Source organism: Pelophylax lessonae (genome assembly GCF_965119305.1).
Source record: "Pelophylax lessonae genome assembly, chromosome: 9".
Taxonomy (NCBI): domain Eukaryota; kingdom Metazoa; phylum Chordata; class Amphibia; order Anura; family Ranidae; genus Pelophylax; species Pelophylax lessonae.
Window position 1 is genome coordinate 55,517,279 of NC_138776.1, and position 27,623 is coordinate 55,544,901.

Genomic DNA, 27,623 nt, shown 5'->3' on the forward strand with positions numbered 1-27,623 from the left:
GACAATTTTTTTTTTCAGTATCCACCTCGGCCTCCCTACACAGCTTCTCTCTGTCAGGAGAGGATAGGCGGGGCTTCAAACTCCTGAGACTCCATTGCTCATCTCAGCCCAGCCTCCCCTCTGTGGTCGGCCACCCCCCCCCCCCCCTGCACAGCGGAATGAACAAACTGACTGATAGACAGGCTGGCGGGCCCCCCCACAGTCCCACAGTGGCGGAACTCCAGGGCCCAATCGTAATGACAACTCTTGTACAGTAGTTCCGCCACTGCTCATTGGTATAATAAAACTGTTATCAATTATGTGGAAGTCTGTAAATTACAAGGCTCACACCCAGAGATTACATACAGTATATCCAGGACGTTACAGCCTGTTTCTAAGCACTTTTAGGAAATGATGTTTGCTATTCTTGTGTCACTCCTTCCCAGGAGGTTTTCTCTAGCAGCTATGAACTACAGTGCTAATATTAGTCTTGCCAATCCCCAATTTCTGTTCTTCCTAGTTGGTGCTTGATTATTCTGCAGCTTTATTTCACATTTTTGGGTTCTGACCAATGGCTGCCTTTGCTACAAGAGGACTTCTTTTGATACTATATTAACCAAAAACTAGCACGGAGTCCCTTAAGGACAGATCATAATCATTTGGAATATTCATGAACTCTACACTATCAATCATTTCCTTAATGGTTGGAATATGCCACTTGTAGCTTATGTTGGGGTCTGTGTCGTTGTTACAGCAGGCCCTTGTTGAGTGCGTGATTTGAGTGTACAAATATTATCTAAATAATTTTTATTTTACTTATAATAATTATTTTTTCTCCCCTCCAAGTGCCATTTCTCCAGTCATTCCCTTATCATGGAGATTGACAGACAGAACATGCTGCAGTCCATTTTACATAAATCCATGCTATTAACCAATCCCGGTCACAAAGATCAAGGTATGACAAGCAAGCCCCCCTCAGGTTTAATGAACAAAGTAACCCCACCTCACACAGAGGAATTTGAATTAACCACTTGCCTATTGGGCACTTAAACCCTCTTCCTGCCCAGGCCTATTCTCAACTTTCAGCACTGTCACACTTCGAATGACAATTGCGCGGCCATTTAACACTGTACCCAATTTATCACTTACCATGTCAGTCAGAATCGTCTGACTGACAGGGTAAGTGATAAATTGTGAGTGCAACTGATCCCAAACTCTATTCCCTGAGCCTCCTACTGTTCCTACCCCCACCCACCACCACAGATCTCATCCCTATTCCCCCCATCACCTCTACAACAGATAGGAATGAGATCTGTGGTGGGGAGGATGACACTAATCCTACCCTTTCACCACCACCACTGTCACTAAGCCTACCCTCTCACCACCACTGCTGTCACCAATCCTACCCTCTCACCACCACCGCTGTCAATAACCCTACCCGCTCACCACCACCGCTGTCACTAAGCCTACCCTCTCACCACCACTGCTGTCACTAATCCTACCCTCTCACCACCACCGCCGTCATTAATCCTACCCCCTCACCACCACTGCCTTCACTAATCCCACCCCCCTCACCACCACCGCTGTCACTAATTCCACTCCCCTCACCACCACTGCTGTCACTAATCCCACCCCCCTCACCACCACCGCTGTCGCTAATCCCATCCCCTCACCACCGCTGTCGTCGCTAATCCCACCCCCCTCACCACCACCGCTGTCACTAATCCCACCCCCCTCACCACCACCACTGTCACTTATTCCACCCCCCTCACCACCACCGCTGTCACTAATCCCCCCTCACCACCACCGCTGATACTAATCCCATCCCCTCACCACCACTGCTGTCACTAATCCCACTACCAAAGTTGCCACTTATCCCACCCCCTCTCATCACCACTGATCACATCCCACCACCACCACTGCCACTGATCCCATCGCCCCCCACCACCGCTGTCACTCATCCCATCCCCCCCACCCTCGCCACCACTCATCCTATCCCACCACCGCTGCCACTGATTCCATCCCACCACCACCCATGCCACTGTTTCCATCCCACCACCAACGCTGCCACTGATCCCATCCCACCACCAACGCTGCCACTGGTCCTATCCCCTCCACCTCTGCCACTCATCCCATCCCCTAAACACTACCACCACCACTCATCCCATCCCACCACCGCTACCACTGATCCTATCCCACCACCACCCCTGCCACTGATTCAAACCCACCATCACCTCTGCCCCACTACTGCCACTCATCCCCTCCCAACCCCCCCACTTCCACCACCACTGTCTCCCATCTACCCCACCACTACTGCTGCCACTGATCCCATCCCCCCCCCCACTGCTGCCACTCGTACTATCCCTTTACCGCTGACACTTATTCCACCCCCCCCACCACCGCTGCCACTCATCCCATTTCATTACCCCCATCACTACCATCACCGCTGTGACTCATTCCAATCCCATGCTCCAGGGGGCCCATGCCTCACCGCTGTACACCTAGATAGGAGGGGCAGCAGGGCGGAATATAGAGGAAACAATCCCCCCTCTGCTGCAGGAAGAAACTTTAGGGGATCAGTTCCTCTATATGCCGCTCCTTCTATCCAGGTGTACGGGGGTGATGCATGGGGCTGGGTCGCCCCAGGAGTCAGGGGGGACCTTCATGGTTTCTTGCACCGGGGCCCTGAAGGTTCTAGTTACGCTTCTGCCTATGAGATCATAGGATAAACAATAAAAACAGTCTGAAAATTGGGCAAAAACTGCTATGCAAACTAGATGCTTCAAACAGGTGTATATTCAACCAGTGGCTGAAACCAGGCTTCTTGCCCTCACATATAGATGTCCAAAATGATTCCTCAGCTCTGACAGGCACAAGCTTGCATTCCAGGAGTCCATCCCTCCAGTGGCTTCCGCTCTGCTCCTCTGACGCGAGTGACGTCATAGCAAGCCACCTTACACACAGACGCGGTGTCTCCACGGATGATTAGCTGCAGTTTCCTCAGGGTGCTGTCCATTCAAGTGTCGCAGATAGCGCTCAACATTAAAGGCCCCTACTTTTCCCAATAGCTCTCTAGTACAGCCCAGCAATACAACATCTTTGCAGGTGCCTGCCAGAGCTGAGCTCATCACCCTAAGGGTTTTACTCCACCCATCATGTCCAATACAGCTCTCCTTCCATATTTTGCTATATACATTTCCAATCGTTATAGCCCATTATCATGAGATTAAGAGCAATTCGCTAACAAGGATGCCCAAAATTACCATTGATTGCTTTGAATGACACACAGCCCACTAGAGCTACTTCCAAGATGCACATGATACCCCTGGGAACTCTTTTTGAGTACAATCCCCAAAAAGCGCATTAATAGAAAAGACTGAAAAAAGAAAACTACCAGAGGCAGAAGAGGAGGAAAAGAGGTCAAGGCTATACAAAAAGAAAAGAAAGGGAGCAGTTAGATGCCTCAGAGAGTACAATCAAAATCCTTAACTTATCCTCCTATATCCTTAATGGAGCAGAAATGTCTCTTCTTAAGAAAGGCCTACATTTTTCTCCTTCCAGAGGCCCAAATCAGTTTGGGCCGTTCAAAGATCTGCATACATTTATTTGCTCTTCGACAATCAAGCGCCATTTTGCCAAGTCTCAAGATACACGTAACATCCAGCCCAGTGATTTTTGGTCTGAATATAGAGTCTACCATTGAGCCCGACATATGATATGACTAGCTGCAGTTTCCTCTGGTTGCTGTCCGTTCAAGTGTCGCAGAATGCATCAAAAGCCCCTACTTTTCCCACTAGCTCTCCAGTACAGCCCAGCTATACAACATCTTTGCAGGTTCCTGACAGAGCTTAGGAATCATCCCGACTAGAGTTGAGCGAACACCTGGATGTTCGGGTTCGTCGGGTTTGAAAAAAAAGTCTGGGTTCGTGACCCGGACTTAACCCGAACTTTGTCCCGATCCCGAACCCCATTGAAGTCAATAGAGACCCGAACTTTTGAGCACTAAAATGCCTTAAAACACACATGGAAACGGCTAGAGGGCTACAAATGGCAGCAAAATCATCTTAAGAGCATGGCAAGTGCTCTGCAAACAAATGTGGATAGGGAAATAACTTAAAAGAACATAAAAAACATAAAAATAAAAAAAAATCATCTTCTTGAATGATGTAGGAGGATGACAAGGCCCATATGGAGTAGGAGGTTGAGGTGGTGGAGGATATGGCGGTGGATATGGCGGTGTAGGTGGAAGCAGCGGTGACAGTGGAGGAGGAGGACGAGGTAGCCAAAGCTGGTTTTGGTTTTTAATAAAAAAAAATTTAAATTCGGGTACACCCCAAAATAGTAAGAAAGATGAAATCCAGCAATGGCTGGGTAAGGCCGATATACATGACTATTCTGCACAAGGTACAGACAAGTCCTGTGGGATCCATGCCTGGTTCATTTTAATGAACTTGAGCTTGTCCACATTGGCTCTGGACAGGCGGCTGCGCTTGTCTGTGATAACGCCCCCAGCCGTGCTAAATACCCGTTCAGATAATACACTGGCTGCAGGGCAGGCCAGCACCTCCAAGGCGTAAAGGGAAAGCTCAGGCCATGTGCCCAACTTGGAGACCCAGAAGTTGAAGGAGCAGACCCGTCTTTCAGTACGTCTAGGCGTGTGCACACATACTGCTCCTGCGAAGACGTTCCATATCAGCTGCTGGTTCTGCTGCTTGTGGCGTGCTGACAAAGCTTTTCCACATGTCGGCCATGCTAACCCTGCCTTCTGAGGTGCTGGCGATGCCCTGGCAGCATTGATGACCCCTTCCTCCTCCTCCCCTGCCTTGGCCTTGTGCTTCCACTGTGCCCCCACTGTCAGGTGGGAATGCCATCAGCAGCGTGTCTACCAGCGTGCGCTTGTATTTGCGCATCTTCTGATCACGCTCGAGTGAGGGAATTAAGGAAGGTACGTTGTCCTTGTAACGGGGATCCAGCAGGGTGGCCACCCAGTAATCAGCATAAGTTACTATGTGGGAAACTCGGCGGTCGTTGCGGAGACACTGCAGCATGTAATCGCTCATGTGTGCCAGGCTGCCCAGAGGCAACGAAAAGCTGTCCTCTGTGGGAGGTGTATCCTCTGTGTCCTCTGTATCCCCCCAGCCACGCACCAGTGATGGCCATGAGCTGGCCTGGGTGCCACCCTGCTGTGAACATGGTTCCATATCCTCCTCCATCTCCTACTCCTCCTCCTTGTCATCCTCCAGAACTGTGCCCCTGCTGGACAATTGTGTCCCTGGTGTTTGTGTGTGCAGGAACCAACCCTCGGAGCCACTTGCGAATGACTGCCCTGAAAGCCTTGGAAATGTTACCTCTTCATCCTCCTTCTCATCCTGTGCCACATCCTCTTCCATCATCGCCCAAAATGTTTTTTCAAGAAGGCATAGAAGTGGGATAGTTAAGCTGAGATCGGCGTCATCGGCACTGGCCATGTTGGTGGAGTACTTGAAACAGCGCAACAAGGCACACAGGTCTCGCATGGTGGCCCAGTTATTGGTGGCTAAGTGGTGCTGTTCCGCAAAGCGGCTCACGGGTGCTTGCTGAAGCTGAAACTCCACTATGGCCTGCTGCTGCTCGCACAGTCTGGCCAGCATGTGCAAGGTGGTGTTCCACCTTGTGGCCACGTCACATATGAGGCGGTGAGCGGGAAGGCCGAAGTTACGCTGCAGCGCTGACAGGCGAGCAGCAGCAGGGTGAGAACGGCGAAAGTGTGCACAGATGGCCCGCACTTTGTGCAGCAGCTCTGACATATCGGGGGAATTTCTAAGGAACCTCTGCACCACCAAATTCAGCACATGCGCCAAGCAAGGGATGTATGTCAAACCGGCTAGGCCCAGAGCTGCTATGAGATTTCGCCCGTTATCGCACACCACCAGGCTGGGCTTGAGGCTCACTGGCAGCAACCACTCATTTGTCTGCATTTCAATGCCCCTCCACAACTCCTGCACGGTGTGTGGTTTTTCACCCAAACAGGCAAGTTTTAAAACTGCCTGCTGTCGTTTACCCCTGGCTGTGCTGAAGTTGGTGGCGAAGGTATTACGCTGACCAGAAGAGGAGGCAGTAGAGGATGAGGAAGCGGAGTAGGAGGAGTTAGGAACAGGAGGCAAACTGAAGCGCCCTGCAATCCTCGGTGGTGGAAGGACATGCGCCAAACTGCTATCCGCCTCAGGCCCAGCCGCCACTGCATTTACCCAGTGTGCTGTTAGGGAGATATAACGTCCCTGACCGTGCTTACTGGTCCACGTATCCGTAGTTAGGTGGACCTTGCCACAGATGGCATTGCGCAGTGCACACCTGATTTTGTCACCCTCTTGGTTGTGCAGGGAAGGGATGGCTTGACCGGAAAAGTAGTGGCGGCTGGGCACGACGTACTGTGGGACAGCCACCACCATAAGGCTCTAAAAACTCTGCGTCTCCACCAGCTGGAATGACAGCATTTCAAACGCCAGGAATTTTGAAATGCTGGGATTCAGGGCCAGGGATTGCGGGATGGTAGGGGGGTACTTCCTCTTCCGCTCCAGTGTTTGGGAGATAGAAAGCTGAACGTTTCCACGGGACATTGTGGAGATGGTTGTTGGTGACCCAGGTGGTGGTGTTGCTGGTGGATCCTCTGTTTGCGGGGTGGCAGGTGCCACTGGCACTACAGAGGTGGATGAAGAGGCCGAGACTGCAGCAGAAGAGGAAGCAGGAGGAGCCAGAGACCTTTCTTGGTTTTTGAGGTGTACACTCCACTGCAGCTCGTGCTTTGCACTTAGATGCCTGGTCATGCAGGTTGTGCTCAGGTTGAGAAGGTTTCTGCCTCGCTTCAGGCTCTGATTGCACAACGTGCAAACCACTCGTGTCCTGTCATCATCACATTGTCTGAAGAACTGCCACGCTAGGGAACTCCTGTGAGCTGGCTTTGGTGTGCTCGGTCCCTTGCTGCATTGGGCAGTAGCAGGCGTAGTATCTAGGGCACGGCCTCTCTGCTTTTGCACCCTGTTCCCTCTTCTGCTGTGCTGGTGGCTCTGTGCGACCACTGTCTCTTCCGCCAAACTACTCAGGTCACCTGCATGGCGTTCATTCAATGTGAGGTCGAGGACCTCATCGTCCTCCACATCGTCTTCCACCCATGCAACCCTTGTCGGTCTCCACAATTCGGAAATCCGCAGCAGTTGGCACCTGTGTTTTGTTGTCATCCGAGACATGCTGCGATGGTCCTCCCATGTACTCATCTGGAGACATAAGTGATTGGGCATTGGTGCACTCAGTCTCTTCCACTTCTGGGGCAGGGCTAGGTGGATGGCCCTGGGAAACCCTGGGAAACCATGCTAACATAGTCATCAAAAAGAAGAAGAGATTGCTGCATTAATTGGGGATCAGACTGCTTGGCTGATTTGCAAGGGGGTGCGGTGACAGTTTGATGGACATCGGCTGCAGGTGCCAACTCTGACCTTTCAGCAGAAGACTGGAGACAATGTGAAGGAACTGGAGGCACCGTCAGCAACCCAATCTACTATCGCCTGTACTTGTTCTGGCCTCAACATTTGTAGAGGCACATTAGGCCCTGCCAAATACTGCTGCAGGTTCTGTCGCCTACTCGCAGCTGAGGAAGGTGTTTCACCTGTGCGTGTAGCTGGCACAGATCGATCACGTCCTCTCCTTGCCACAGGAGCTCCACCAGCAACACCACGACCCAGGCCACATCCCTTATTTGACCTTCTCCTCATATTTATCAAATTTTGGATCTTCCCCAAAATGGGTTTTTATTGCAAGGCGCAATACAACAGTATACAACGGGTGTATATCACACGTACAGATACAGACTAGTTCGCAAATTAATATTGTTTCCCTAAATGGGTGTTTATTGAATAGCGGACTAGAACAACAGTATACAACGGGTGTATCTCACACGTACAGATACAGACTAGGCCGCAAATTAATATTTTTTCCCTAAATGGGTGTTTATTGAATAGCGGACTAGAACAACAGTATACAACGAGTGTATCTCACAGTAAAATATGCAGACTAAGCCGCAATGCAATATTTTTTCCCTAAATGGGTGTTTATTGAATAGCGGACTAGAACAACAGTATCCAACGAGTGTATCTCACACGTACAGATACAGACTAAGCCGCAATTTAATATCTTTCTGGCCCCTAAATAGTTTTTTTATTGCAAGGCTCAATAGAACAGTATGCAATGGGTGTATGTCACTGTAACATATGCGGACAGGGCAGCAATAAACTCTTTTGTCCCCTAAATAGTTTTTTTTATTGCAAGGCTCAATAGAACAGTATGCAATGGGTGTATGTCACTGTAACATATGTGGACAGGGCAGCAATAAACTCTTTTGTCCCCTAAATAGTTTTTTTTATTGCACGGCGCAATAGAACAGTATGCGATGGGTGTATGTCACTGTAACATATGCGGACAGGGCAGCAATAAACTCTTTTGTCCCCTAAATAGTTTTTTTTATTGCACGGTGCAATACAACAGTATGCAATGGGTGTATGACACTGTAACAAATGCGGACAGGGCAGCAATACACTCTTTTGTCCCCTAAATAGTTTTTTTATTGCACGGTGCAATACAACAGTATGCAATGGGTGTATCTCACTGTAATGTATGAATGAAAAACTGAAAAATAATTTTTTTACCCTAAATACTGTAAAATAATTATTTTCCCCTCACATTGGTGCTTTTTGAAGAGGAGGTTAGAAAAGCAATGTCTGTCTGACATCCCGTCTTTAAAGTTAAATATGAAGGAAACATTTTTTTTTCTTTTTTCAATGCAGAATAAGCACACACATATGCACTGAGGTTGCATGAAATGTGCAGCACCGCACGCCTAACAGACTGATAAAAGTTTTTTGTTTCTCCCTTCTCCTCCTCACTTGGCTCAGGTCAGGGCATAAAGATCGTTCTACTGCACCCCCACATAATACAATCAATGTAGATCGCTGTTTGATTAAAGCAGATTGTTCCTATCTATGCTTTCCCTAAAAACAATCTCTCCAGCCTGGCCCAATAGTAAAGTCCTATCTCTCCCTCCTGGCAAAAACATTGTTCACTGCACCCCACAAAATCAAATCAATGTAGATCGCTGTATGATAAAGCAGATTGTTCCTCCTATGCTTTCACTACAAGCAATCTCTCCAGCCTCGCCCTATAGTAAAGTCCGATCTGTCCCTCAGCAGCAGCAGTCAGGAACCTCTCCCTACAGTAGTATTAGCGGAGTGATGCGTGGCGCTGTGTGACTCCAGCTTATATAGAGTCTGGGTCACATGCTGCACTGGCCTATCACAGCCATGCCATTACTAGACATGGCTGTGATGGCTTCTAGGGCACACTAGTTAAATGCTTGCTGATTGGCTATTGAAAGCGCGCCATTAAAACCACCCCAAAACATTAAAATCACGTTACCGAACAACGGACAGTACCCGAACATACAGTGAAATGTCCGGGTTCGGGTCCGGGTACCGAATACCCCAAAAGTCCGGTACGAACATGAACAATACAGTCCGGATTCGCTCAAACCTAATCCCGACATCTTCATCTGTGGGCAAGTAGGCTTGGTTTCAGCCATTGGTTGAATATACACCTGTTTGGAGCATCTGGTTTGCATCTGCTATCATCAATTCTGTGGAAGTCTGATAATTAAAAGACTGACCCACACCCAGAGATGATTTATATCCAGGACGTAACAGCCTGTTTCTAAGCCATTTTAGGAAATTATATTTGCTATTCTTGTGTCACTCCTTCCCAGGAGCTTTTCTCTAGCAGCTATGAACTACAGTGCTAATATTAGTCTTGCCAATCCCCAATTTCTGTCCTTCCTAGTTGGCACCTGATCATTCTGAGACATTTATTCAAAAGTGACAGAGGAGCACAATGGAACTCTTATTCCTTTCGTTCCATGGTAGAGAGGAAAATGAGGCCCTAACAGGTTACTACCTGTTTTTAGCACTGATAACTGTATTAGTGTCACTGGTTCCCAAAAAGTGTCCGTTGCTGATCGCTGTCATTACTAGTAAAAAAAAAAAAGTAAATAAACAAATAAAAATCGACTAAATATATCCCTTAGTTTGTAGATGATATAACTTTTTCGCAAACCAATCAATATACACTTCTTGGGATTTTTTTATTCAAAAATATGAAGAATACATATTGGCCTAAATTGATGAAGAAATTTAATTTTTATTGGATGTGTTTTAGAGCAGAAAGTAAAATATATTGTTTTTTTTTTTTTTTTTTTCAAAATTGGTGGTCATTTTTCGTTTATGGCAAAAAAAAATAAAAAACGCAGAAGTGATCAAATACCACCAAAATAAATCTCTATTTGTGGGAAAAAAGGGACATATATTTTCTTTGGGTACAGTGTCGCACGGCCGCGTAATTATCAGTTAAAGTAACGCAGTGCTGTATCGCAAAAATGCTTAGGATGAGGGGTAAATCTTCCAGGGCTGAAGTGGATAAGTGCACTGTACTCTTAAATATGATTTCAGGTATTTATATAGTGCAGATTATTTATATAAAAGTTTACATACTAAACGTTAACATCAGCCCCTGCCATTAGGAGCTTACAATCTAAGGTCCCTATGCAAACATACACATATCAGGGCCAATTTAGACAGGAGCTAATGTAGGAGGAAGCCCATTTAAGAACATGCAAACTCCACTTGGGTTATGTCCTGGTTGGGATTTGAGCCATTGATCTTCGTGCAAGGTAAAAGTTCTAGTCACTGTGCCTTCCCCAGAGGAAGAGGTATCATAAGACTAAAACGTATAACTTAATAAACTAATAAAACTATAATACAATCAAACCATTAAAATTATTATTTTACAGAAATTAAAATGTTCTAAAATAATTTATCGAAATGTGTTGCATATAATTCATTTATATGTGTAAACATGTCCAAATTGGATATAAGCTGTAAAGTCCTCAGTGCCAGCCATAGGCATGCACAGGGGGGTGCCAGGTGTGCCTGGGCACACCCTAATCACCCCTGGCGCCAGTGCCATTTAGTGTACAGAAGTGTACAGGGCACATGGGCCCAAGGGAAGGGGGACCCACTGTGCCTTGTCACGCACCGCACGCCTGAGTAATCCATTGTATTTCATCTGTAGCACTGGATCCGCAGCATCATCCCATTTGCCAGCCGGGAAGGGGGGGGGGGTGTCTGTGAGCTAGGAGCTAGTGCACTGTGAAGTGCTGATCCAATTGGATTGGCAGTGCCCAGTAGAAACAGGACACTTAAAGCTCAATCTACTCCGCCTTCCATCCAATCCCTGCTAAGTCTGCCCTGCCCCAAACTCCAACCCCTGACGTGCACATGCTGCTGTAAATGTGTTATGAAGGTGGCAGATATGAATATACAGCACACAGCAGCAGTAAATCCTGGCTGCCTGAGTCTAGAGGAGACCAGCCTCTCTCTCACCCCCCTCACTCTCCCCTCCCCCCTTTCTCTCACCCCCCACTCTCCCCTCCCCCCTTTCTCTCACCCCCCCTCACTCTCCCCTCCCCCTTTCTCTCACCCCCCTCTCTCTCTCTCTCTCTCTCTCTCTCACCCCCTCCCTCTTTCACCCCCTCTCTCTCTCACTCACCCCACTCTCTTTCTCACCCCCACTCTTACACTCCTCTCTCTCTGTCACATCCTCTCTCTCTTACCCCCCTCTTTTGACCCCCTCTCTCTCACCCCCCTTCACCACCTCTCTCTCCTTCCTCTCTCTCCATTCCCCCCTCTTTATCACACCCCCCTTTCCCCTCTCCCCCCCCCCCCAATCTCTCATCCCCCTCTGCCATAAGATGTAAAATGTATGGTAAAATTAAGAAACGTTTGAAAGCATTTCAATATGTTTGTTTACATATGTTTGTTTACATTTATTTTATATATATATATATATATATATATATATATATATATATATATATACACATATAAATATATATACATATAAATAAATATATATATATATATATATATATATATATATATATATATATATATATATATATAAAAATATAAATATACTGTATATACACACAGACATACCCACACGCATGTGTTTTTGAGTTTTGGGGTGCACACTAATTCTAATGCAATAGGCTGCACACACCAATGGTGCCAGCACATGCTATCATTTATTTAAAATTGCATTTATTTTTGTACAAGTTTACAATTTATTTCAATAAAATATTTATTTAAGTTATAGTTAAGTTATATTTTTTATTTTATGTAAGAGTTTAGTGCACGGTTAGTTTAGTTTAGTTACATGTTGCTCACTAATACACACTATTAATGGAGCTTGGTTTGAGTTTCCTTTGACTTTGCGTGTTTTGAAATAATACATTTCAGAGGCTTATAAGTTTTTAAAAGATTCAGCTGATCCACAATTTAGAAAACTTTTCAGATGTTTGCTCGTCTCTAGTTTTAACCAATCACTGCTCTATCCAAAGTAAAGCAAGAAAAGTTTTGGCTTAATATATACTGTCGGTGGCCACAAGCATTGCTCCCAGTTTTTTTATTTCCAATTAAAGGGCATTGGAGTGACTTAGGCGGGTCTTTAAATAACCTGTAAGGGTCTTATTTTCCTCTCTATCATGGAACGAAAGGAGAAAGACGGTTCCATTGTGCTCCTTTGTCACTTTTGGCTAAATATTGCTGCAGATTGAGATACAGTGGTAAGTTGTTGGATGGACAGATACAAGTATCTGTCCATCCTGATTTTTGGTTGATTCAAATTTGGTCGAAGTTGTTGGATTGACAGATGAAAGTATCTTCATGTCTATGGCCATAATTCAACCACCCAATTACATAAGACTGCACTCGCTGATTTTTGGATGATTCCTCTGCCTTACTGAGGGTAACATGAAAGATCATTCTTAGCACTCTCTACTCCTATAGTAATAAAACCATACATGACACAAGAAAAAGATGACACTGCCTTTAGTTTTAGTACATTTTCTAACTGTCTTCTAAACTGCTTAAACTGGTCATTTACATTCTCAGCAGGTATGTGTACTCTATTGCCATCATTAGATGGACTGGAGATGCGAGCTTTCCAACTCTATTCAGATACGACAGGAAATTAAATCTAGACATCTCGTATTTCTTGTTTATAAAAAAATATGGCTCAACTTCAAAGGACGATCACATCTCTGTGATCATGTCAATAACAGCATGGTGCTATGGTGGAAGACATTCTTGCCTTTAATCTATTTATTAGTGTCTGTGTATGTCCGCAGGAGAAGAGCTTTGTTAAGTTAGGGACCACAATGTACAGAGGAGCCTTGACGAGCCAATGTGGCTTCCACATATGTATGCAAATATATGAAAGTTTTATGGAGCTGCTATTTTTTTAATTTGCACTTAGGGGGGTTGGCACTGTTGGCCATGCACCCTTCCATACTGATTGTGGGCAACAATATGAGACAGAATGTTGAATTTTAGGCTTTTATTATAAGTAACATATCTAACCACACTGCATTAACCAAGTGGCAGGACAAGGCCATCCAGTGTCCATAGTGATAATGCCAAAAGGTGAGTAGGAGAGAGATGGTATGAGTGGAATAGGGAGCCTTGACATGGACAGTTGGTGCTGTGACCTGGGGATGAGATGCTTGATGCAAAGGCAGTGTAATGAAATGGGGAAAGGGGAAGTGAGGTGGGGAGGCTTGAGGATGACAGTGGGTGCTGTGACCTGGGGGTGAGATGCAAATTCAGTGTAATCAAATAATTAAATGGCTGGAGGGGAAGTAAGGTGGTTGAGGGGAAGCTTTGTGCCTGGGGAGGAGGGGGGGGGGGGAGAAGATGGGTAGAATAAGGTGATATGAGCAGAAGAGGAGTTTGATTTTGGAGGTACTATGACCTGAGAGGTGTAAGCTGGGTGATATAGAGGCACAGTGACTAGGGAAGAGGGCTCTGACTTAGGGAAAGAAAGGTGGAATGGAAGGGGGTATTAAGGTGGCAAAGAGTAGCGGTGATTGTGTGGTGGATGTCAAGGAGGCAGTTTACGCAAAGAGGAAGGTGCAGTGCACACCTAAGGCAGATGCCCCTACATGCACACACACACTTGTCCTGGCCTGCACTGACCTCATGTATTCTGTTTTAATGGGTAGTTGCCTGGCTATATGGTGACACTGTGCAAATCCAATGGTAGAGAAAATCCAGCACTCCAACAATGTTCCAGAATGACTGGTTACTGTAGTCCCATATCAGCAAAACAAACACCAAGATTTTGAGCGTGCACAGTCGTCACTGTCTGTCACTCTATTACCTTGAAAAAATAGACCTGCATACTCTCAAAACATTGGTGTTTTTTTTTTTTTCTTGCTTGGATGGAAATTCAGAAAAGGGTCGTTCTGAGACATTGTTGGAATGCTGGCTTTGTGCCTCCATGACAGAAAGTAAAGAGAAATAACCCCCACAGGACACTGATGGCTAAAACCTTTGGTTTTAACCCTTCCAGAACTGGCTACACATATGCTATAGCCTTAGCCACACAATCAACTGTAGTTAAATAAAACACTAAGCTGCCACCTAAGGTTTTGGCCCAATTCCTAGTTAGGCTGATTGTTACCATTGCCAAAATCCTGTGCCAATTGGAGTGATGCAGAAATGGTGACAACTAAGGCTGACTGGTTTACCATCAAACACAGATGCTGGAAAAAAAGTGCAAAGACAACCAGCACTGGACTAATGTCGGAGAGATTGAGCAGATATCGCTCGAGCCATGGATCTCAGGAATCTTTCTGAGCCTAGACTAAAGAACAACATAAGGCAAGATGGAGTCACATCCAAGCCTCTACACCTTGTCCAGTCAGAGAAAGCTTTGTGTTAGTTCAGAAAATGCAAAGCATTCTTTGAGTGGCACCCGTGCTGAGTAGTCGACCTACTGTGTTCACAATGCAGCAGGGCAGATGTTCAGTGTGGGACCAGGAAGTTAGTGGCTATCCCTGAAGTAGCTGGATAATTGCTGCTATATATAAAATATACAATGCCTGGAATTCATCCGTAAGTTATCCCAAAAAGTAAAATCACCTTTCCTGGGAAACCCAATATATGTGCAGATTATTAAAATTCACTTGCATTTTTGTACCCAAAAACTTAATTTTACTCACTATCTCAATCTTCTAACCATTTATAACCACTGGAATATGCCCCCCCCCTCCTCCTTCTAAAATCTGTGATTGCCTCCTTAGTTTTCCACACATTTAACAACAGATCTTTTCTTTGCACCGTCTCCACATACTATCTGTTTCTGTCCAATATAGAGCCTCATCATTTTTTAAATAATGTCTAGAATAGAAGTGTAATCTGCAAATGTAATGGCAGGATTTCCCATCAGCAAAATCAGACATATAAAAGGTAAATAATTAAGCTCTTAACATTCATCCTTGTGTAGTATCTGTTATTAAAAATAAAACAAAAGAAGACTGTTAATAAAAAACAAAAACAATATATGGCTCAGCTTGAGGAGCCCAAGCCCAAAAAAGCAAGTTATAGACAACATTCATTGGAGAAACAGCACTGAAACAGAGTTGAAGTCTACCATCAGCAATTGAACCTAAGGTCAGTTTAATGGATTATGGCAATTACATCCTGTTCCTTTGACTGAACTGCAAACTAAAAGGGATCTAATCCTACCGGTGTGCCCGTGATCACTGTGCTGCTCGCGTCTGTGGGCGTGTGATACTGGGGCGACGTCATATGACGTCATCCCAGAACGAAAGGAGATCCCGCCCGCCGTATAGGGAAATTAGGTGGTTAATAAATGTAAAAAAAAAAAAACAGTAAAGTTAGCCCAATTTTTTATTTGTATTTTTTTTTGTAAAAGGTGATGTTTCGCCAAGTAAATAGATATTGAACATGTCATGCTTTAAAATTGTGCATGCTCTGGGAATGGCAACAAACTGCGGTACCTAAAAATCTCCATAGGTGATACTTTAAAATCATTTTTTACAGTTTACCTGTTTAGAGTTACAGAGGAGGACTAGTGCTTGAATTATTGCTCTCGCTCTAACGATCATGGCAATACCTCATATGTGTGGTTTGAACACTGTTTACATATGGGGTTGTGACTTACGTATGTGTTCCCTTCTGCGCGCGAGCACGGCGGGATGGGGCGCTTTAAATTTTTAATTTTTCCTTATTTATTTTACTTTTTTTTTATCACTTTTATTCCCATTAAAAGGAATGTAAACATCCCTTGTAATAGAAATAAGCATGACAGGTCCTCTTTATTGAGAGATCTGAGGTCAAAAAGACCCCAGATCTCTCATTTACATTAAAAAAAAACATTTTTTTGACACTTAGACTTTAAAAAAAAAAAAATAATTTCTTCAAGCCTGAGAACTTGAAGTGATGTCGGAGGTCATTCTGGTCCACCAAGGGCATAAGCCAGAGTGGGGGCCATATTGCCCTCACTCAACTTCCTGCCTATCCATCCAACAGATCCCCTAAACACATTCTAATGGGTGCATTCAAAACAATTCCACAAAGCTTCATCTAACCAAAATTTGACCCATTTTAATAATGGCTTAATCCTCCTAATAGCTTGCCCATACATTGATTAGAGAAAAATTGTAGTATGATCCAGTGTTCCAAAATAGGGATACAGGAAAGCTACCCTAGTAACATTTTTATATACATTATTTGGGGTGTTTAACCCCATAGTAGGGATATACACGGGCAAGCCAGGAAAGGGGAGGGGGTGGGGGGTCAAGCATGTTGATAATGAGCATTACCCTCATGGTGGTTGTGGGGTGGGTCTGTGGGTTTGTCTGCTTATTTCCCATCTTTTTTTTCACTTTGTTTATATTGAAAAAACGAAATAGTTTAGGTCTTACACATATATGTAACATAAAGACATTTGGCCATTAAAACTTAAAAATAATTAGACTGTTCAAAAATCAGGAAACTGGAAAGAGTATGAACAAAAAAAATCAATAAAGAACCCTCTCTGGTTGTAAGGCAATGTATGATTCAAACATCAGGCAGTATCTAGGTGTAATCCTGGACTCTAAACTCTCCTTTCGGCCCCACTTTCAATCACTGTCCAAATCTTGCCGCCTCAACCTCTGCAACATCTCCAAAATACCCCCTTTCCGAACCAATGACACAACAATGCTCCTAGTTCCCTCCCTGGTCATCTCTCGGCTGGACTACTGCAACTCCCCCCTCACTGGATTGCCTTTACATAGGCTATCCCCCCTTCAGTCCATCATAAATGCTGCTGCCAGACTCATCCATCTTACCAACTGTTCTGTGTCTGCTACTCCTCTTTCTCAATCCCTCCACTGGCTTCCAACGAAATAAATTCAAAATTCTAACAGCAACTTCCAAAGCCATCCACAACTCGGCCACCAGCTACATCACTAACCTTGTCTCAAAATACCCACCAAAATCGATCTCTATGTTCCTCCCAAGACCTCCTGCTCTCTAGTTTGCTTGTCATCTCATCCCATGCTCACCTCTAGGACTTTTCCCAAGCTTCTCCCATCCACTGGAACTCCCTACTTCAATCTGTCTGACTATTTCCTACTCTACTTGCTTTTAGACGATCCCTGAAAACCCTTCTCTTTAGGGAAGCCTATCCTACCTCCATCTTACCACTGTACACCTTTTTTTTACCATCAGCTTATCCCCACAGTTATTGCCTTTTATATCACTTTACCCTCTCTTCTAAATTGCAAGCCTTAACCAGCAGGGCCCTCTGATTCCTCCAGTATTGAACTGTATTGTAACTGTCTGCCCTCATGTTGTAAAGCGCTGCAAAAACAGTTGGCACTTTATATATCCTGTATAATAATAATAATTTTAAAAATACTTAAAAGCTGACAGCACCTTAAAGATTGTATGTGTAGCAGGTTTACCAGGTCTGTGGCCTGAGGTGGGTCTGCCATTGTTACCGGTTACCTCTCCAGCCCATGTGAGCTGCGACCCTGGGTGTGAGAACTGACACATTGACAACTCCGGCATCTTTGTTTGATTGTTTTATTGTATTTTTAGGGGATGGGAGAAGGGAATTAGTGGGATACTCCTTTGGCTCGACTATGTACAATTTTGGGATTTTATAGCAAAAAAATGCCCGTTAGCGCTGTTTGACGCTAGCCAATGCTAGCTGGCGCTTTGAACACACTGTAACTCTGAAAGCTGTGCTGGAAGTCCGACTTAAGTCTAAAAGATCCAGGACTGAAGAACATTGAATGTCTGACACTGCTTGCGCCGTAAAGTCACTGACTACTCCCTTCAGCCTTGCACTGGCTGTAAGGTAGCTTGCTGTGGATTCCTGTATGACTGCAACTCCACACTGTGCACTGACTCTTTAGGGCCCGAAAAACAGGTGCCCCCTTTATCACTTCAGGGTCCTCAACCTGGGTACACCCCCTCTATCACTTCAGGGTCCTCTGACCAGGTACCCCCTTTATAGCTAGCTGATACTTGACTCCTAGAACCTTCTCCGGAGTGGTCCCCACTGACACTAGGCAGACCCCCAGGGGCAATCCTCAGTACTCACGTCCTGTGTAGGCTTTCCTGGGACTGAACCACTCTTGCTCTCCGCTGGTTCTCAGCACACCGGATCCCCTTCAGCTCAACTCAGCACTCTCTGGATTCTAAGGCAGCACCCGAGACATGCGCTTCCTCTGACAGGAGGAGAGACAGCTGTCCTCTCCCTCCTGGAACTCTGCTTCCCGCCAAAGACCCCTAATCACGCACACCCCTCAGACTTATACCCACTCCCAGAATCCTTTGCAGCAGAATCTTCCTCCTGGGGTAGTTACAAGCCTGAATGTGTCCCTGATTAGGTTTCCTCCACTGCCCTATGAGAAGCTTCTCACAGAGCCAGTGGGGAGACTCCCATCTCAGCAGACACACCTGGAAGCCATGACACTCTAACCAAAAAGCAATCATGGCCCTGCTGTAAGGCAGACAAGGCCCACTATGCATTTACCTAGCACCTACCTGTAGGGTGCTACATATGCAAGAAACATGGCCTTCAGGAAAAAGTTATTGAATAGTGACCACAATTAACACTTTTATTTTGGAAGCTGTACTGACGTACACAGCACCTTTCATTGTATGTAGCTAATGCAGCCACTGCTTATCACATATGCATGGGGGAAGGAGAAAGTTCATAATCACATAACCTATACATAGTAAAGACTAATATACTGGCCCCTATCGTTTAATGTACTAAAGGCTGACGACCTTACACTACTTGAAAAAAAGAGGAAAAGAGCATGTGAAAGAAAAATGAGAAGAGTAAACCAATGGTCCTGATGAATACATTCCAATCATAATATCAGCCAAGACAACAGATCAATTATCATTTAAAAAACATGTGAATGATAGATTGGTGTTAAGCCCCCAGGATGTATCTAACTAAGGGTGTGAATCCAGAAGGCCTCACTTTGTAAAAGGAGATTATCACGGCCCCCACCTCTAATGGGCCGCTTGACATGCTGAATGACTATGCCCCTCAGTTAATGTATTTGATGTTTTTGCTTAAAAAAGTGTACAGCCACCAGTTTGTTCACATCAATCTGTACAAAAAAAGGTCCCAATAGGTGTAGCAATCATAAATCCATTGGCTGATCTCCCACAAAGTAGAACAGTTCCTCCCGTGTGACACAGAGGGTGCCAGTCCACTCACCAAGCATATCTGGAAACAACAGCCATGAAATAACAATCGTGAAACACCTCTTGTGTTATAAAGGTATCTTCATTGTTCTCTCCCTTCACCATTCAGATGCACTCACAAGAAGCTGGAATAAAACAAGCCCTGTAATAGTGTCAGTCATAGTGTTGTAGACATGGCCTGTGATACCGGTCTTACGATCACCGATCATATGGGACATACTGCACAAAAAAGCTGAGGAGAGCTGATAAGTGGCTTCTCCTCACAGAAAAAATGTGTAAAGGTGATCAAAGCACTGATCATCAGTGCTCTGAATACAATGCAGCCCCAACAACACCTATCAGCGATGCCACTCTGTGCCCATTAGTGACACCAGTCTGTGCTCATTAGTGACACCAGTATGTGTCCATCAGTAAGGCCAATCTGTGCCCATCAGTAATGCCAATCAGAGCTCCCTTTCAGTGCCTATCAGTGCTTGCCCATCAATTCCTGTCAGTGCCACCCATCATTGCCCATAAGTGCTGCCTATCAGTGCCCATCGGTGCTGCCTATCAGTGCTCATCAGTGCTGTATATCAGTGCCACCTATCAGTGCCCATCAATGCTGTATTTTAGTGCCTCCTAATCCTTGCCACCTCATCAGTGCCCATCAGTGCAGCCTATCAGTGCCTATCAGTGCTCATCAGAGCTCATCCATGCAGCCTCATCAGTGCACATCAGTATAGGAGAAAAATTACTTAAAAAACATTGCTCACAGAAACTAAGAAAAACTATTTTTTAAAAAATTTTTGGTCCTTTTTGTCAGCAAAAAATAAAAAAAACAGTGGTGATTAAATACCACCAAAAAAAAAGCTCTTTTTGTGTAAAGACAATTATAAAAAATGTATTTTGGGTATAGTGTTGCATGACCGCGCAATTGTCATTCAAAGTGCAACAACACTAAAAGCTGAAAATTGGCCTGGGCAGGTAGGGGGTAGAAGTGTCTGGTATTGAAGTGGTTAAAGACTAAAGTGGTCCACAGATGATCTGTTTTTTTCTTTCTGTGGGCTGATCCGAAAAAAAAAAATTAACAGATTCCTTTAGCTACATGTAGCACTACCCCCGTAGGGGCCGATGGTACTGACTCGATTATTCCTGAACAGTCATGCAACACTCATTTCTCCACTTGCAGCCAGACTCAAGAAGTAAGTCCCTGAACTTGTCTTTGTTATTTTTATTGGGGAATAACAACTCGGTTAAGGTGAAGTAATTTATGGAAAGCCCAGCAGATGATGAACACAGCAAAAATTGCTTTCTTCTGTACAAGTTCACAGTCCTAGATAGGCCAATAGCAAAAGTCCATTACAGACTAAGCATTCTGGACCCATCTGGAAGGTAGCACAAACTTGAAGTAATTGCTTGCAGAAGTGTTTCCCCTCCCCTGTGGATCTGGTCCCAGCTCCACTACTTAGCAGGTCCTTCTTGAGGATTCAGCCCAGAATGTGGTAGAATTTAGTAGCAAAAGCCCTAGGAACCCACTGACCCCTATTCAGAATTTAGCAAGGTTCATTGCACACTATAATGTAGGAGTCCTTCCTCTCTCCCGAAGGACTGCTCCCAGCTTTTCAGTAAACTACAGTACGTGCAGAACACTACTCTTCTCCCCTGTAGAACTGCTTCCAGCTCCTCAGCTTACAGTCACCAGCAGCCCTCATTGCTGCTCTGGAGTAGTGATGAGCCGAACACCCCCCTTTTCGGTTCTCACCAGACCACCGCAAACAGGGGAAAAGTTTGTTCGAACAAACAAACTCCATTGAAGTCTATGGGACTCAAAAGTCAAAAATCAAATGGCCTCATTTTGAAGGCTTAAATGCAAGTTATTGCCCAACTAAAGAGTATGGGGGGGGGGGGGTATTGACCTGGGGAACATGTAGCAATGCAAAAAAAGTTTTTAAAAACAATAATTTTTAAAGGAGCAGTGATTTACTGATTTTAATGAGGCTTAAAGTGAAACTATAAAAATGAAAAATTCCTTTAAATATCGTGCCGGGGGTCCCCTTAATGTGCCTGTAAAGTAGCGCATCTCTACGATGCATGTAGCCTGCTGCAGCAATACTGACATTTCTAAAGGAAAAAATGTCATATACAAATATACATACAAATTTCAAATCGCATGTACTTGTCATACAGGTGCAGAAAAATTGGACCCTGGTTGTTAATGGTGCCTGAACACCGCGACCCCTCGCAGTTACTCTTGCTGGGCGCAGGAATGGGCCCTGCTTGTAAAAATTCCATACAAATTTGAAATTGCATGTACTTGTCATACGAGTGCAGAAAAATTGGGCCTTGGTTGTTGGTGGTGCCTGAACACTGCAACCCCTCGCAGTTACTCTTGCTGGGCAAAGGAACGGGCCCTGCTGGTAAAAATGCCATACCAATTTGAAATCGCATCATACAAACAGGTGCAGAAAAATTGGGCCTTTGGTATTGGAGGTGCCTGAACACCGTAACCCCTCACAGTTACTCTTGCTGGGCACAGGGACAGGCCCTCCCATTAGAAATTAGATACAAAATTGAAATCGCATGAATTTGTCATACAGGTGCAGAAAATATTGGCCTTGGTTGTTGGTGGTGCCTGAACACCGTAATCCCTCACAATTACTCTTGCTTGGTGCAGGAGAGGGACCTGCTGGTAAGAATTCCATACAAATTTGAAATCGCATGTACTTGTAAGTTGTCATAGAGGTGTAGAAAATTTGGGCCTTGGGTGTTGGTGGTGCCTGAACACCGCAAACCCTCACCGTTACTCTTGCTGGGCCCAGGAACGTGCCTTGCTGGTAAAAATTCCATACCAATTTGAAATTGGCAAAGATCGAGTGTTGTATGTGTTCTTATCAGTGATCTAGTGGGGGTGCTGTTCTGTCATCTGACCTGACCAAGGTTGGGTGGTGGCTATGCAAACGGGCTGGAGTGATGGGGACCTGGAAGGTTCAGGAACTGAAACTGAAATCGGGCCTTTGGTGTTGGTGGTGCCTGAAAACCATAACCCCTCACAGTTACTCTTGCTGGGCGCAGGAACGGGACCTGCTCGTAAGAATTCCATACAAATTTGAAATCGCATGTACTTGTCATACAGGTGCCAAAAATTGGGCCTTTGGTGTTGGTGGTGCCTGAACACCTTAACCCCTCGCAGGGCACAGGGACAGGGCCTGCTGTTAAAAATGAAATACGAAATTTAAATTGTATGCACCTGTCATACAAGTGCAGAAAAATTAGGCCTTGGGGGTTGGTGGTGACCTAAACCAAAAACATTGTTGGAAGCTAGCAGAATCAAGGTTGAGGAATAGGATAGGCAGCATATGCAGTCTTCAAGGAATGGCAGACCCCTAGCAAATTCAATCAGTTACATCAGCATCAGGGGCTTGATAGCTGTTGTTGATCTAGGACTGATTCATTTTGATAAAAGTCAGCTGGTCAACAGAGTCTGTGGACAGGCGCACTCTTTTGTCCATCACAAAACCTCCAGCAGCACTGAATGTCAGCTTGGAAAGCATGTTGGAAGCAGGATGGCCAGTAGCTCCATTGCATATTGAGCAAGTTCTGGCCAGTGGTCCATCCTCAAGACCCAGTAACCCAGTGGATGCTCACTTGGAAAGGTCTCCAAGTCTGCTCTTACCCCTAGATAATCATGCACCATATGATGGAGACGCTGCCGATGGTTGCTTAAACCTAACAGCCCTGGGTGCTGCTGGGGACTAAATAACTGTTTAAAGGCGTCAGTCAGCCGGCCGCCTTCTCCACTGCTCCTCCTTTGGCTGAACGATGCCTCAGAAACACGTCCAGAGAATGTTAACTTCCCAGTGTCCAGGAAAGGTGGTACGCAAATGTTTTTTCAATGCCTCCTCAAGATGTTTCATCCTCTGCTCCCTCTGCGAAGGCAGGATGAGCTCTGCAACTTAACCTTTTAACGTGGATCAAGAAGGGTTGCCAAACAGTAATTATCCCTCTCCTTGATAGCACAAATCCTCTGGTCCTTTCACAGGCTTTGCACAATCAAGGAGCCCATGCAACGTAAGTTGGAGGAGGCATAAGCTCCTGAGTCCTCTGGGTCACTAAGGATGACATTGTCAGGAGCAACCTCTCCCCAACCACGCACACTTCCTGGGGTTTCTGGGGAATCATAACCATCTCTTGAAGACTGCTGTATGCTATCCTCTACATCCATGCTTTCGCAATCCTCCTCCTGTGTGTTTTGTGGCCCTGCAGGAATGGTATCTGCATAAAGGGGGCCTTGTGAGCAAAGGAAGTCCTCCTCTTCCTCCCGCTGTTCTGCCTCAAGTGCTCTGTCCATGATTCCACGAAGTGTGTGCTCCAGCAGGTAGACTAGAGGAATAGTGTCACTGATGCATGCATCATCCCAGCTCACCATCCTTATGGCCTCCTCAAATGGTGACAGGACAGTGCATGCATCCTTTATCAAAAGCCACTGGTGTGGCGAAAAAAAGCCAAGCTCCCCTGACCCTGTCCTTGTGCCATACTCACACAGGTACTCATTGGTGGCCCTCTGCTGCATGTTCAGCCGCTGCAGCATTGCCTATGTTGAGTTCCACCTGGTGTGCATGTCACAAATTAGGCAGTTATGGGCAGGTTGAATTCCCATTGAATGTCAGATAAGCGAGCACTAGCATTGTTACACCAGAAATGGCCACAGACTTTTCTGGCCTGCCTCAGGAGATCTTGGAAGCCCAGATATCTGGTCAAGAAACGATACACCACCAGATTTAGGACATGGGCCAAGCATGGAACATGTGTCAAGTGTCCCTGTTGGAGGGCGGAGAGAAGGTTGGTGCCATTATCGCATACAACCATTCCTGGCTCAAGCTGTCGTGGCGTCAACCATCTCTGAGCCTGCCCCTGCAGAGCTGACAGAATCTCTACCCCGGAGTGACTCCTATCCCCTAAACAGGCCAACTGAAGCATGGCATGGCATCTTTTAGCCTGATTGGTTGCTTAGCCCCTTGAACGCTTAGAGAGCACTGCTGCTTCAGAGGAAAATTGAGCAGAAGAGGACATGGAGGAAGAAGAAGAGGATGAGAAGGAAGTGGTGGAGTAGCCAGATGTGGCAGAACCAGCATCAGCTTTTTGGAGGCGTGGTGGCAAAACAAGCTGCAACACTGAACCCTGTCCTGCATCCTTCCCAGCTACCCGCAGAGTTACGCAGTGCACTGTGAAGGAAATGTAATTTCCCTGTCCATGCCTGTTGGACCAAGAGTCAGCAATAATGTGCACCTTCCTGCTGACTGCTCTGTCCAACGAGGCCAAAACACTACCTTCCACATGATGGTAGAGAGCCAGAATGGTCTTACACGAAAAGAAATGCCTTTTTGGTACCTACCACTGTGGTACAGCACATTCAACAAATTTGCAAAAGGGAGCAGAGTCTACTAGATGAAAAGGCAGCAATTTGCCCAAGGTAGCATTAAGACACTGAGCATGTGGATGGCTGGGACAATATTTATTTCTACGGTTCAGCAACTGGGTTAGTGAAATTTGCATGCTGCTCAAATCAAGCGGTGGTGTACTGCTAGCAGATTGGGTGCAAGTCTCTGTGGCACTCATTGCTATACCAACATCCCTCTCAATGCAGTTTTTTGAGAAGACATAAGGTATAGTAGGGTTAGATATCCCAGATGAGGAGCAAGGTGAAGTAAGCTTGTTTTGATCTTGTGGCTCTTTCAGGTGCTGTTGCCAATGGATTGCATGGCAGGTCATCATATGTCTTGTCAAGCATGTGGTGCCTGTTGGTGATTTCTCTTTATATTCACCCTAGATACCTTAAATGTATACTCAAAAGTTAAGTCCCTGACTTAATAGCAACGTCTAGTCTGTTCTATGCAAATAAGGCAGAGCTCTGGAGAATGTTCTATCCTGCTAAAGAAAACACGTCCAAACCGTGATCAGTCTAAAACATTCTTAAGTTTATTTAGCAAAGCGGGGTAACTATTATACACAGAATTGAAAAGGAAATACAGTTGGGAGGGGGAGTGAATACTCTCAGGAAGAGTCGAGTTCTCACAAAAGTTAAACAATGGGTTAATACAGAATGTTTGTTAGAAATTGCAAAATACGCCTTGTCTAGACCCTACAACTCAAAGTAGTTTAAAGAGGAAGCAGAAGGTGTGATGTACAAAGGAAATTGGGATGTATCTTTATCTTGAAGTGTCAGAACAATCGGATGATTTACTTAGGTCATTGTTCGTGTTAACTAAAGACTTAAAGTAACCTTAAACTGAAATAAGTCATTATAAGTCAAAGCTACATTTAAAATGGTGTGACACAGGTCAAGAATTAGAAAATGGTTGCCAGCAACTAGAGAGAGGTCCTGTCATTCTCCTTCAATCCCCTCTAAAAAATCATAATTACATATGCATGATTTTTCTCCTTATCATTTACACGGTGTCATCAGAGGACACAAGGCCTCTCTGGAAAGGAATAACAGGTTAGGCGACAATGTCCTTGGCATCCTTAGTATCATCAAATAAGGACCTAAACCTGCCCACCTAAATGGTAGACTTAGCTTTCTTAGCTTTATAAAACTTTACATATTCCTGGTAATCAAAAGGGGTTTGGGTTTGTTGGATCAGCACACCTTGTCTAGCTGTTAGAAATGTGTCAACATTTTCAGCATCTCTGTTAAAGTACAAACTTACATAAGATCCCCCTCTGCTAGCTGAGTCTGGGTTCTTTGTGGTTTTAGCGATTAAACACATAATAAGCTTAAAACATGCATATAAAAATAAGAGAAAAAGTAAAATCATCACAATCATCATAGCAATGTCTTCTAACCAGGAAAACATCCCTCCAAAACCAAACCCTCCCATACCTACAAAGGGATCCCAGCTTTTAGCAATGTTACGGGCCTCTTCTTGCAACTTATTGACCTCCTTTCTGTGTTGGGCAATTATGTCATAATAATTTGGCACTTCCAAAGTGGTATTGTATATCCAAGTGCAACATTCATAGTCCTCAGTATGCTCACAGAGGCCAGTGAGGGCAGCACTCATACATTCTATAGCTAGATCATGTAATTCTAACTTCTTCCTAATGGCCCTTTTTTCAAGATTTAGCAACTTAATATCATCTGAGTTCTTTTCCATTATCTCATCAATGATTCCAGAATAATTATTTAATTTTTTCATCATATCGATTGACCACCCAGTCCAGGAAGGGAGCCACGCCCACGCTAGGTCTCCCTTGCTGAACAGATCTCTTTTGATTCTATGTCTTAAGGGGTATCTTGGATGTGCACTTGCTTCAAGCATGTGCCCATTGTTGTCATTATCCACAACTCCCATAATTAGGACCACTGAAGCTAAATAACACCACCCTGAGACATGGAGGGGGACCCAGGGGTAACATTCCTTCCCACAACATACATATATACTCTTTCCCAGTGAAAAGGGTTCTTTGGGCAATGTATTCTTGTAGGCGTCTATTTTGTACTGCAGTTACAAGGTGGTCCAGTACTTTTTGTATGTCTCTAGAGAAATTCTGGTAATTACTCATTATGGTCTTATTTAAACTAGGACTTGATATATCAAACAGGGAACATGATTTTTTCAATGGGGCCTGGCAGGAAGTAATATTAAGAATTGACTTTTTGCAAATGGAAGGGTTAACACGTGTTATTTCCCAGGCTGAAACACCAGTCTGGGAAATGGCTCCTACCATCTACTGGGAAGGTGATATTATTATTACTTGACACATTAGTTAAAGTAGCAGAGGTCTCTTTAAGAAACTGGGTAATATTCAAAGGGACAGCAATAAGAGGGATGCGGGCTGTTTCTGGATGGAGTTTGCTACATATCCAACATTTCTCAAAACCGGACTTCCTAGCATAAGCATATTTAAATTTTGTTAGTAACATTTCGCTATGAAAAGTGGGTGGATTCTCATCTACATTATGCTCAATACTCAATTCTCTCTTTGTTCTGTTATGCGTCTCAT